This window comes from Hypanus sabinus, unplaced genomic scaffold (assembly GCF_030144855.1).
Source record: "Hypanus sabinus isolate sHypSab1 unplaced genomic scaffold, sHypSab1.hap1 scaffold_234, whole genome shotgun sequence".
Taxonomy (NCBI): domain Eukaryota; kingdom Metazoa; phylum Chordata; class Chondrichthyes; order Myliobatiformes; family Dasyatidae; genus Hypanus; species Hypanus sabinus.
Window position 1 is genome coordinate 589,945 of NW_026780455.1, and position 12,633 is coordinate 602,577.

The window sequence follows — 12,633 nt, forward strand, 5'->3', positions numbered from 1 at the left end:
GTGTTGTAACGTTCTGGAGAATTACAAAAGTATTTTGTATGTACGGCTAGTTTTTTTAATGCTTTTTTTGTAATGACTGGGAGGATACTCGTTGTCAATATTACTTTTGGGACAATATCAAACTTGTTCATGTGTCATCCTCTGTCACTTTGCTCTTTGAACTCAGCAAGGGCGGTGTATTTGAAGCAGTGATTTCTGTAAGTTATCTGAATTCGCAATGGCTTTGTCTATTGAATATGATGTTGTTCTTTATCTAGCCTGTGTTATTTTACTCGGACGGTTCCGATGGATTGTCCTATCTGCAGTTTACTTTGCAGAAATCTGATTCTTGCATTGCTAGTAAGTTATTGTCTTTTCTGCTTCTCAGCAGCTGGTGAGACCTCATGTCCGGACACAGCCAATCACGCTCATTTCTCATTAGCTCGGAATTTTTATACTATCCTGGTGCTGTTTAATATTGTGGCCCTTTGGAGATATCCATAAACATTACGGCGTAGGTCATATTCTGATTGGAAGGGGGAGATCAGTGGAGTTCCGCAGCAGTCGGTGTTCGGGCCGCTTCTTATCCCGTTGTGCGTCGATGTTTGGATGAAGGATTTGATTGCTTTGTGGCAGGGTTTGCCGATCCTGCGAAGATAGAAGGAAGGATAGGTAGAGCTGAGGAAGCAGGGCGCTTGCAGAACGAATTAGACGGACTGGAGTAATAGGCAAATAATTTGCAGAAGGAATATCACGTAGGGAAGTGTCCAGTCTTAATCTTCGGACTGACTAAATAAAGTAGTTGCTTATTTTAACAATGGGGAGAACACTGAAACAAGAAGAGGTGCAGAGCCCCTTGGGAGGATTCCGTTCAGGAAGGTGAGGAAGCCAAATGCATTGTTAGAAATTACTGCAGAGGAGTGGAATGTAAAAGGCACACTTTAGCAACCTATTCATCTGTATACTCTCCCTGGTTCTGACCCCAAAAGCACACGGCACGGTTAGCAATCCAGAGATCACAGCCCTGAAGGCCCCGCCCTCTAACTTTGCCCTTACCTCCCTGATGTGCCAGTGCAGAACATCGTCACTCATCGTACCAATGTCATTTGAACCTACATAGACCACGAATTTCAGCTGTTCTCCCGCCCACGTAGAAAGCTGTGGACTGGATCCAGTTATCCCTGATGTTGTCGCCGACAGAACCACCTGTCCCAACCATTAACTAACGATAATCCTATCACCACAGCGTGTTTTTCACCTCATCCCCCCACCCCCGCCACACACTCACCACTTCCCTTCTTGGTCACAGTGGCAAACTGAGTGGCAGAGACCCGAGCACTGTGACTGAACTCTGTTAGGGGGCTGGATCAGGGATCCAATCGCCGAACCGGCTCTGTGCACACAGTGATGTTAATCGAGTAACAAATCCCGAGGTGCAAACAGAGCCGGCGTCAAAGTTCAGGCAGAGATGAAAACCAGATAGAGAAATCCAGAAACCAGAAACGGGAAACGGGCAGAGTCGATATTCAGACGGACAGAATACAGTTACGAATTCTGGAAAGTCTCAGGAAAATCCACTGACACAATCTCGTAACCAACAGGTGAGAACACAGTGCTGAGATACACTGAGCAATAAACGGAGAGGCCGATGATCGGTGGGACACAACGAGACAGAAGTGGCAGCAAAGCCGGTTATAATGTGAAACAGGTGAGAGACGGAATACTCAGTAACACAGGGGCATGAGTAGAGTACGATCAAAGACTGAAGCACATGGTCTTGAAAAGAATCATTGGCGAATGTCAATACCGTGCCGCAGATTGACGGAAATCATACACAAAGACAATGTTCAATTAGATGTACTGACACCCATTCAGCCGTTTCTCCCTCCTGACTGACATCCTGTCGCCTGTGTCCTGTACCTTGTGTTCCTCTGCTTTTCTAAATGTCCTGTCTACCCGTACTTCAGTCTCCCGAATTATCTGGAGCTCGTCCATTTGCAACTCCACTTTCGAAAGACGTATTTTAGAGCTGCGGCAGATCGTACTTGTCGCAGCTGTAACACTGGGGAAACTCCTCCAGGAAAACTGGAGGTCTACATGCCTTCCCGCATCCCGCAACGGAGCATTCATTTGACCTGCCTGGCATCTCTCGTATCCTACCTGAGTAGATATAAAGACGAGAAGGTCCCTCGTACTACCCGTTTCATTGAGACGTATATTGGTCACCACGTCTGGCTCTTCGCCCACCCACTTATGAAAACATAGTTCGATCAATGATATCCTGGACTTTGTCGACTAGAGACTCTCCTGACGCTCCCCTTAATAGTCTCCTATCACCATAGTGTGCTTTACACCACCCCCTTCTCCAACCGCATCTTTCCTTCTTTGAGCTATGAGCTTTCAATGCCGTAAATAGGCATGTTCCGTTAACAGTGATACACAATTGTCTGCAGCTGCCTGCATATGGATTTCAATAAGCTTGTCGGCGTTGTGACCCTTACAGACACGACACGCATCCATGGACAGCCGACTGCTGGAATTTCTGGATAGACCTCCAGCCTGCATTTGCATTGCTTCTCTGAAGGTCTGCAGATAAAGGGTTAACTGCCATGTTATTCTGTAGAATTTAATGAAGGGTGTGTCCGTTGGGATTGCCGACGTCACGGCGAAGGTGTGGCTGCCGGCTGCCGGTTGCCTGTTCTATTAATATATCCCTCACAACGACTGCCTTATTGAGAGACGCTAGCGGGCTCCAGAAAGACAGGGGACAGTGGCAGAATCGAGAACGGGAATCTGGACTATCCCAGCAATGGATCATAATCTGCGAAATGCATCGCGGAATACTGCAGCAGTCGGGATGAATATTTTCGGGGCGTTTCTATATCTTGTTGAAAATTATGAAAATATGACGTTGGATTCCCGAATCACGCATGCTCTTTGGAGCTTACAACTGATTTACTACCCTCTACTCGCCATTGTAGCTGTTCCTGGTAAGTCCCTCGTCTCTTCTTGATTATCGTTTAAAAATATAAGTCAACTTCTCATTCATACCAGTCGTCTAACGACACGCGAATTGCGTAGCTGCTCTCTCAAAGCGGTATCGATCCCGTAAACATCGGCTGAGTGGATTTTACAACGTAACCCATGCAAGGCTTGTTGAGAAAGTAAGGAGGCATGTGATTCAAGGGGACATTGCTTTCTCGATCCAGAAATTATTTGCTACAGAATGCTGTTACATTGGCACTGTTTGAATGCGGGTCGGTGGGATGATATAATGGTCTTGTGAGTGGGACGATGTAATGGTCTTGTGAGTGGGATGATGTATTTGTCTCTTGGCCGTATGGTGATGTTATGTCATGTGATGTCATATTCCAAACCGCTTGTAAACCAATTGCGGTTTATGACGCAGTTCTCATTTTTATTTTTGATACAACGTTGTTGTTACTGGTCGGAGGTGAGGAGGTCCCACCGGTTTTGTTTGTTGCAAGGTCAGGAAGTTTGGGCAGTGATAACCCTCCAGTCCAAAGGTCAGTTCTTTTTATTTCATTGTAATTTCTGCCAACAATGCATCTTCCGCCTGAAGAATCGGCAGATCGTCGATACTTGGAAGGAATCCTTTGTTTCAGGGAAGTCTCTGCTGATGACTGTATAAATCACATGGAGTTTTGAATTTATTATTTTAATTCTGTGCTTGGATGAGAACTCATTAAAACAGTTTGCAGATTTGAATGTTTGTGCCGCCTAACTGTTAAGTTCAGTTTAGGTTTGCTTACATTTCTCAGTTTGAGCAGAGGTTAATAATCCTCGGGATTTGTTTTAAACCCTGTCTCAGTTTCATATTCATTGTTGCTGCATTTATTTCAATGCAAATTGTGGTTGTAGACGGGTATTATTCTGTTTGGAGGTAGGTGACCAGTGGTGTTACTCAGGGATCTGTCCTGGGACCACTGTTCTTCGTGATTTCTATTACTGACCTTGATGAGGAACTAGAGGGATAGATTAGGACATACACTGATTCCACAAATGTTCGGGTGTTGTGGATAGTGTGGAGGGCTGTCAGAGTTCACAGCGGGACATTGATAGGATGCAAAACTGCGCAGAAATGTGGCAGATGGCGTTCAAACTAGATGAATGCGAGGTTGATCATTTTGGTTGGTCAAATATGTTGGCAGAATATAGCTTTGAGGGAAGGATTCATGTTTGTGTGGAGTTCAGGAGTGATCTTGGGGTCCGAGCGCAAAAGACACTCAAAGGTGTTCAGTTTGACTCTGTGATTCGGAATGTCATACGGTGCACAGGCCTTCATAAATCGTGGGACTGAGTTTATAAATCAAGTGTTGCAGCTATATAGGACCCTGTTCAGACCACAAATGGAGTACTGCTCTCTGTCCTGTTTGCCTCACTGCAGGAAGAATGTGGGAACATTAGAAAGGGTGTAGAAGAGATTTACAAGGATGTTTCCTGGATTGGGAATGAGAATGGTTTGAGTGAAAACAGCTTTTTCTCCTTGGAGCGACGGAGGATGAGATGACAAGAGGCATTAATCGTGAGGAGAGTCGAGGGCTATAAATAAATAAGTAAATAGACAGATAGATAGATAGATAGATAGATACATAGATAGATAGATACATAGATAGATCGATAGATAGATAGATAGATAGATAGATAGATAGATAGATAGATAGACAGACAGACAGACAGACAGATAGATAGATAGATAGATAGATAGATAGATAGATAGATAGATAGATAGATAGATAGATAGATAGATAGATAGATAGATAGATTGATAGATAGATAGATAGATAGATAGATAGATAGATAGATAGATAGATAGATAGATAGATAGATAGATAGATAGATAGATAGATAGATAGATAGATAGATAGATAGATAGATAGATAGATAGATAGATAGATAGATAGATAGAGAGAAAGATAAATTAATTAATTAACTAATAAATGGATAAATGGTTAAACGTCTCCAACGTCTCACCTGTTCGACTATGTGGTCACTTGGGCATTATCACTGCCATGATTTATCGCCTTAACAAAATGTGATAAGGAGACTGAGAGACTACTGAGGGATATGGATGGGTTAGGCGAATGCACTTGCGTCTAGCCGATTGAGTACAATGTAGGTAAATGCGACGTCATTCACCTGGGCGGGACAAACGAAAGAACAGTATATTATTTAAGTGGTGAACGATTGCAGAATGTCTGTGTGGAGGGACTTTGGAGTGCTTTTGCTTGAATCACAAAAGGTCGGCTTGCCCGTGAAGCAGGCTATCAGGAAGACAAATGGGACGTTGGCCTTCATTACCAGAGGAACTGAAATTAAGATCAAGTTTGATAGGCTGCAATTGCACAAGGTAATGGTGAGGCGCTGTCTGGAGTACAGTGCATTCCTTGTCTCATATATTGAGGAAAGATCAGCTGGATTTGTCGGCGGTTCACCAGTTTACTGCAGAGAGTAGGTGGTTCGACGATGAGGAGAAATTGACTGGACTGAGATCGTACTCGTTGGAATTCAGAAGTCTGTGGGAACAATTTACAGAAGCATTTAAAATTATTGAAGGAATAGGTACGATAAAGGTAGGAAAGTTGTTTCCACTGGTACGTAAGACTAAAAGTGAGGGGAATGGACTGAGGATTCTGGGATGTAAATTTGGGACGGAGATGAGGAGGGACAGATTTTCCCAATGATTAGTGCATCTGTGGAATTCTCTGCACAATGACGCAGTAATTAGTATTTAGCCCACTGAATACATTTAAGACAAGATGGCTTTGTTTTTTTGCATAATCGAAGAATTGAGGGCTCAGTTAAAGGCGATCAGTCCGTGGTCAAGTCAGCCCTGATCATCTTCATTGCCGGAGACTGCCAGTCTAAACAGATGGACAATTCCAGCTCCCATTGATAATGTTCGCATGTTCTCATGTTCTCTCATATTGAGCAGTTGAGGGGAGGTATATTTCTGTCACCGTGATACTTGTTACATTAATCAGATCATTATTTTCTTAACACTTCCCGTTTGGAACTGCTTATGGCGCGAACGATCCGAGTACATTCCAGCCATCGCTTGATATCACTGCTTAGCCCGCAAGGCTCGGGAGCTTAATTCGGCCATATGAACACCGAGCCTTCTCCGCCATTCCAACACAGCTGATTTATCACCCCTCGCAACCAGATGCTGACTCCATCTCCCGGTATTAATTGAAACCACGACGAATCAGGAGCCGAACAATCCTCGCTGCAAATGGTTCCAATGCACTGGCCACAATATCAGTGTATGGCAATGAATTCCACACATTCACCAGGCTTGGTCTTAAGAAATTTCTCCCCATCTCTATTTTAAAGAGTAAGGATAAACAGAATTGTAATTTGAGAATGTTTCCATCCAAATCTATGTTAATGGTCTTTACTTCCCTCCTCACAGTGAACGTTGTGACAATTGTCATCCTGTCGCGGGGAAATTGCGGTCTCTCCAAAGGCGTCACATGTTACTTGGTTGCCATGGTAGCAGCGGATCAGCTGGTCGTTCTCTTCGATCTGGTATTGAGCAAGATTCCGGGGACTTACATGACAATAGAGGTTTTCTTATGGTCGCGACGTGTTGCCGTCTGTAATATCCACGCAGTATTATTCTACGCCGCCACTGACTGTTCTGTCTGGTTCAGCGTCACTTTCACCTTTGATAGATTTATCGCTATTTGTTCTCAGAAGCTGAAACGAAAATACTGCACCGGGAGAGCGGCGGCTCTGGTTCTGGGGACAGTGACTGTGCTGAGCTGCGTGAAAAACTTATTCTGGTACTTTTTGCTCGATGGCTCATATTTGGTGTTCTCTTCGTCCGTGCTCTGTATGCGTGCATTTCAATTTTCCCGAGATCAGGAGACAACATTTCTGCTGATTCATTTCCTCCTCACCCCGATATTTCCCTTTTTCCTGATTCTCCTGCTCAACAGTTTAACCATCAGGCACGTCTTAGTGGCCAGCCGAGCCCGGAGGAGACTCCGTGGTTCGCGCGATGGGGAGACGCCCGCCGACCCGGAGATGAAGAACCGCAGGCAATCCCTCCTGTTACTGCTGGTGATGTCGGGGAATTTCATCCTGCTGTGGGCGCTGCTGACGCTGTATTCCGTATGGCATAGCCTGTATCATTACATTTACGTGATGCCCCCGAATTCTCTGCGGGAGCTGGGCTACATGCTGCAACTGCTGAGCTGCTGCACCAACACGGTCCTTTACGCCCTGGTCCAGGCCAGGTTCAGGGCTCAGCTGAAGGAGACGGTGAAATCGCCATTCAGTCTCATGGCAAAGTTCACTCGGCGTTGTCAGCGGAGCATTAATCTTCTGTGACACTCCTCCCATACAGCTGGAAAATATCCCGTTTCCTCAGTGGCATCTGCAGATCTATTGGGGATGTGGACGATCCCGATTAGCTCCTCCAGGACTCGCATTTTAATCACAACGCGGAAATATAGGTCAAAATGTAATGTTCGACAGTGAGTTGTTCCGGTGTTTGTGACATATTAAATAACACGAATATTTGCAAATGCAAATCTTGCAGAAAAAACGAAACGTGACTTTGAGATATACACAGATTAAAGTAGGACATTCTGGCGGTAGTTTCAAATTAACTCAGAACAAGACCTGTACACAGAGAGTAGAGGGTGCATGGGATGCACTTCCCGTTGTGGTCGTACAGTCACAAAGAGGAGTGACCTTGAAGAGATGCTGAGACAGACATGTGTCGATGAGGAAAACGGAAGGGTATGCTCATAATGCAAGCAGAGGAGATTCGTCAGCCTATTATGATTATAATTTAACTGGTTCAGCAACTGGTTAGTGTCGGAGTTCTCTCGGTGTCATCAGTAAGGACACTGTCCGTCCGACTCGTTCACTGTGCTTGTTTTCCACATGTGTACTTCCACAGTCCGAATAACTGTTTGTTAGGTTGACTGGCTTTTGTAAGTTGTCCACTTATTACTTGACGGTTAAATCGAATTCTCTATTTTTTTTTTTGTTGGGCCGGCGTTCTATCTGTAAATATAATAAATAGTTAAATAATAAACTCTCAGAATGGGAATGGGAAGATGGAATAGATTTTCATACCAGAGAGCAATCGTAGCAATTGCGCAGGACGGTGCAGAAGGACTCGCAGAAATGTTCCCCGAAACTCATTCGGATCTCACCGAAGAGATACAGGCCGCGCTGCATTGGCAACGCCGGGTACAACAGGCGAAACCGGCCGACCGGCAGGTGAATTGTCACCTCAGCAGAAAGGCCGGATTGGCCGGCGCAGCTCTACTCCAGCTTGCAGGGTAAATCGCCAGGAGGGAGACCAGTGGGGAGTCATTTCAAGCTGCTGGAGCGTCTTCGGAACCCGTACTGAGGTCATGGTTGTAAAACCAGGATATGGCTTCCTGTACCGGCTGCGAAAAAATATGTTTTAAATAAAGTGAATGCAGCCCATTCCACCACGGGTAAAAAGGCTCCTCATTATTAAATATATCTACAAGGAACGCAGTAGCAGCAAAGTAATAGAACATTACAGCACAGAAACAAGCCTTTTGGCACTTCTTGTTTGATGTAAGCATATTTTCCTGCCTAGTCCCAATGACCTGTACCGGGACCATATCCCTCCAGACACCTCTCATCCATGAACCTGTCCGTTTTTCTTAAATTTTAAAAGTGAGCCCGCACTTACAACTTCATCTGGCAGCATATTCCACACGTCCACCACGTTCTGTGTGAAGACGAACCCCTAATGTTGCCTTTAAACCTTTTGCGCTTCACCCTTAACCCATGCCCTCTTTTTTTTTTTCTCGCCCCTAGACTCAGTGACAAAAGTTTGCTTGCATTCATTCTATCTATACTCGTCGTAATTTTATATCCCTCTATCAAATCTCCCTTCATTCTACAACGCTTCAGGGATTCTTAACCCCCATGTCCCGGCAACGTCTTTGTGAAACTTCTCTGCAGTCTTTGAACCTTATTAATATCCTTCCTGTAATTCGGACTCCAAAACTGCTCACAATACACCAAATTCGGTCTCACCAGTGTGTTAAACAACATCACCATAACATTCCAAATCTTATACAAAATACATTGATTTATAAAAGTCAATGTACCAAAAGCTCTTTTTACGAACCTAGCTATTGTGACGCCACTTTTAGGGAATTTTGCATCTGTATTCTGAGATCCCTCTGTTCGACTGCGTTTCTCAGTGCTCTACCATTTACCTTTTATGTTCTACCTTGTCTTTTTGTTTCCAAAGTGCAATACCTCACCCTTGTCTGTATTAAACTCCATCTGCCATTTGCCATTTGTCAGCCCATTTTTCCAGCTGTTCCGAATCATTCTGCAAGCTTTGAAAACTTTCCTCACTGTCCACTACACCTCCAATATTTGTATCATTAGCAAATTCGCTGATCCAATTTACCACATTAACACCCAGATCAATGATATAGAAGAGAAATAAAAATGGACCCAGCACTGATCCCTGTGGCACACCACGAGTCACAGGCCTCCACTCAGAGAAGCAATCCTCCAAAACCACTCTCTAGCTTCTTCCATTGAGCCCATGTCTAATCCAATTTACTACCTCGACATGTATAGCTAGCGACTGAATCTTCCAAACTAACCTCCCATGTGGAACCTTGTCAACGGTTTTACTGAATACGATGTAGTCAACATACACTGCATTCCCTTCATCCACTTTCCTGGTTACCTGCTCTAAAAATCTATATGATTTGTTAAAAATGACCTACCACGCATAAAGTCATGTTGACACTCTCTAATAATTCTCTGTCTCATACCTTCAAATTCGGTCATCATTCATCAATATCCATCGTCAGGGATTTCCTCCCACCAGACGATGCTCGCTGCACGCTACTGTCATATGGAAGGAGCTACAGGGCGTTTAGACTAGCGTGACCGCGATCAAAACAGCTAATACACCTCAGAAACTCGCCTGTCGTACCAGAGGCGAGAAATTCACGCAACCTCACTAACCCCGACATTGACCTTCTTATGCGATAGTAGGGAGATCGACTGGGACAATCCAAGAACGTCTCGTTATTCCAATCAGCCTCAGCCCACTGATCAAACACGATTAACATTGTTTTTGCCCGTTGTGTCATCGTGAAACACATTTCATTCCTCGATAAGCTTCGAGACTTATTTTCGCGACTTGATCATCATTGGGTTGCAAAATTTCTCCTCGACTTGAGATTTCTATTGCTTAAATATTTATTTTCGGAACGTTAATATTACTGAGAAATTCAGAAATTGAAAAATATATCTATTTAACCTCACCTGACAGAGTAATTTCTCAAGTACTCGGAACATGGAGGGCAGGAACCAGATACAAACCAAATGATAAAATACCCAAACACTCAACAGTGACTTATCAGGGACCTGACGGCTCCAGATAGAGAGAGGACAGAGGTTGACTCGGGAACGGCACTATGGACTATCCCAACAATAGATCATAATCTGCGAAATGCATCGCGGAATGCTACGGGCATCGGGAAAAATATTTTCTGTCTATATCTTGCTGAAAATTATGAATGGATGTCGTTGGAAACTAGAATCACGCACGCTGTTGCGACATGCTCACTGATACACTACCCTGAACTCGCGGCTTAATATAGGGAGTGTAAACCCCTGCTCTGCCAAAATTAAGAAATCTCGGTTGGTTGGATGCTGCGCGAAGTGTCCCCTGTTACAAATCAGTACCTCGAAATAACAAACTGTGCACCAAATGCGATTAAAGGACTAAACTTTATAACTCTTACTTTGACTATATGGTTAGTTGAGTTACAGAACATAAAAGATAAACTGCCCAGATGTTATTAAACTGTCCGTTTCACATCAAGTGGGAGCTCACTCATAGGCCGATAGGTCGCCAAGAATCTCCTCCGATCGTCGCTGCCACTCGGTCCATCGTTCCGAGTCCAGCCTGTATGGCGTTCTACCAAATCTCTCCATTCGCGTTCTCTCTCTTCATCTCTCTCTCTCCCTCTGGCAAAAGCCTGCGAGCTCAATTGCTTCCAGAACCACAAGGCAACAAACTCCTGATTGGTTAACACGCATACAAAAGTCCTATTATATACAGCCATAACCCAAACATTGCTGCGACATAGAAACTGTTACCTCAGCAGTGAAAATTACGGAGAGGCTAATATATTCTTCCTCTACCAAACTCAGTCACGTCCTCATGACGTTGAGATAATTCCCGACCCCTTCCTGCAAAGTACAGAACCCACTTCAGGTGTAAAATGCAGTGACATACTTCCCAAAACAGTAGAGATCACGCCCTGTTCCCCAGGCTCTACATAGGCCAACCTATCCGGTGGTTTCCTAATACTCTACCTCTGTACTTCCTCAATTAACTCTTCAGGCTCAAATGCTACGGTGATACATCGGGCCCACTTGGCGAATCCTGGCGTCTATCCTTCACTTGTGTCCCCCTGCAACTCCAGGCCCTGTGCCCCGTGTCCATGCCCCGTTTCCTCTCCTTCAGGGTCCTGCTGTAACCTTGTATGCCCACGGATAGCACAACCGCCCACTTCACCTGACTCATTAGGAGAACGAGTCTCTGCCTCAATCAATGGGGATTTAGCGAACGGCAACATGTACCACACATCCAGATCATCATTCTCCGAATCAGTATCCCTCTCAAGGTACCCGGCCCAACCCCTCTTGCGGTGGGCCCTGCAGTCGCACACGTTTTCGCAAAGTCCTCTTACTGGATGCAGGCTACCGGTCGGGCTTTGTATCGACTTGCACCTCTTGTCCCAGGGGCAACAGGTGGCTCCGATAGAGAGTCCTGACCATTCCTCTCCTGTGGTTTCACCCGGAAAACTGGAGGGTTTGGCATCTGACTCTCTGCCACAGATAGCGTGACTGCCAGCGGTTACCTGCCTTCCAGGTAGCCACGAATTCTCATGAAGTCTTGGTCTCTCGGCAAGAGTTCGGAGAACCTTACCTTTTGAACATACCTCTTCTTATCTTCTCATTTCTGCTTGGCGGCCGCAACACCTGCCAATTCACACGCCCTTCTCAGCTCTCTCCCCATATCAGACGCATGCTTCAAATAGGGCTTCGTTGGTAAGTCACACTCGTCAGTCCCAAAGCAAAGGTCAAAGGGAAGCCTTGCCTCGCGGCCAAACATCCCGTTGTATCGCTAAAAATCTTGACGTCAGGATGAGGTTGTTACCCATGACTGTTCAACTTGGGATTCGAGGAAATATTCCAATTTCCCCCAGAGGTGTCTCCAGCGAAACATCTGCTGTACCATACTTCCCCTTGTCTTCCTTTAGTAAATTTATCAAACCGCCAGACACCTTATCTTTCCATCCCCGTCCATCTTTCTACCAGGACCTACCTCCCCTGCGCTGTGAGAAATTGGACTCATTGACACCTCTCTGAAGTGGAAAGGTCTTGACAGGGTGGATGCGGCAAAATTGTTTCCAATGGTGCCAGAGACCCAGAGCAGTGGACACAGCCTCAGAATACAGGGGCCGTTCATTTTAAAAAGGAGATGACGGGAGACTTATTCAACCAACAACAAACTGGTGACTCTTGGATCTGTGTGAGAATCCATCCATGATTCCTCTAAATTTATTATCAAATGCACTTCAAGAA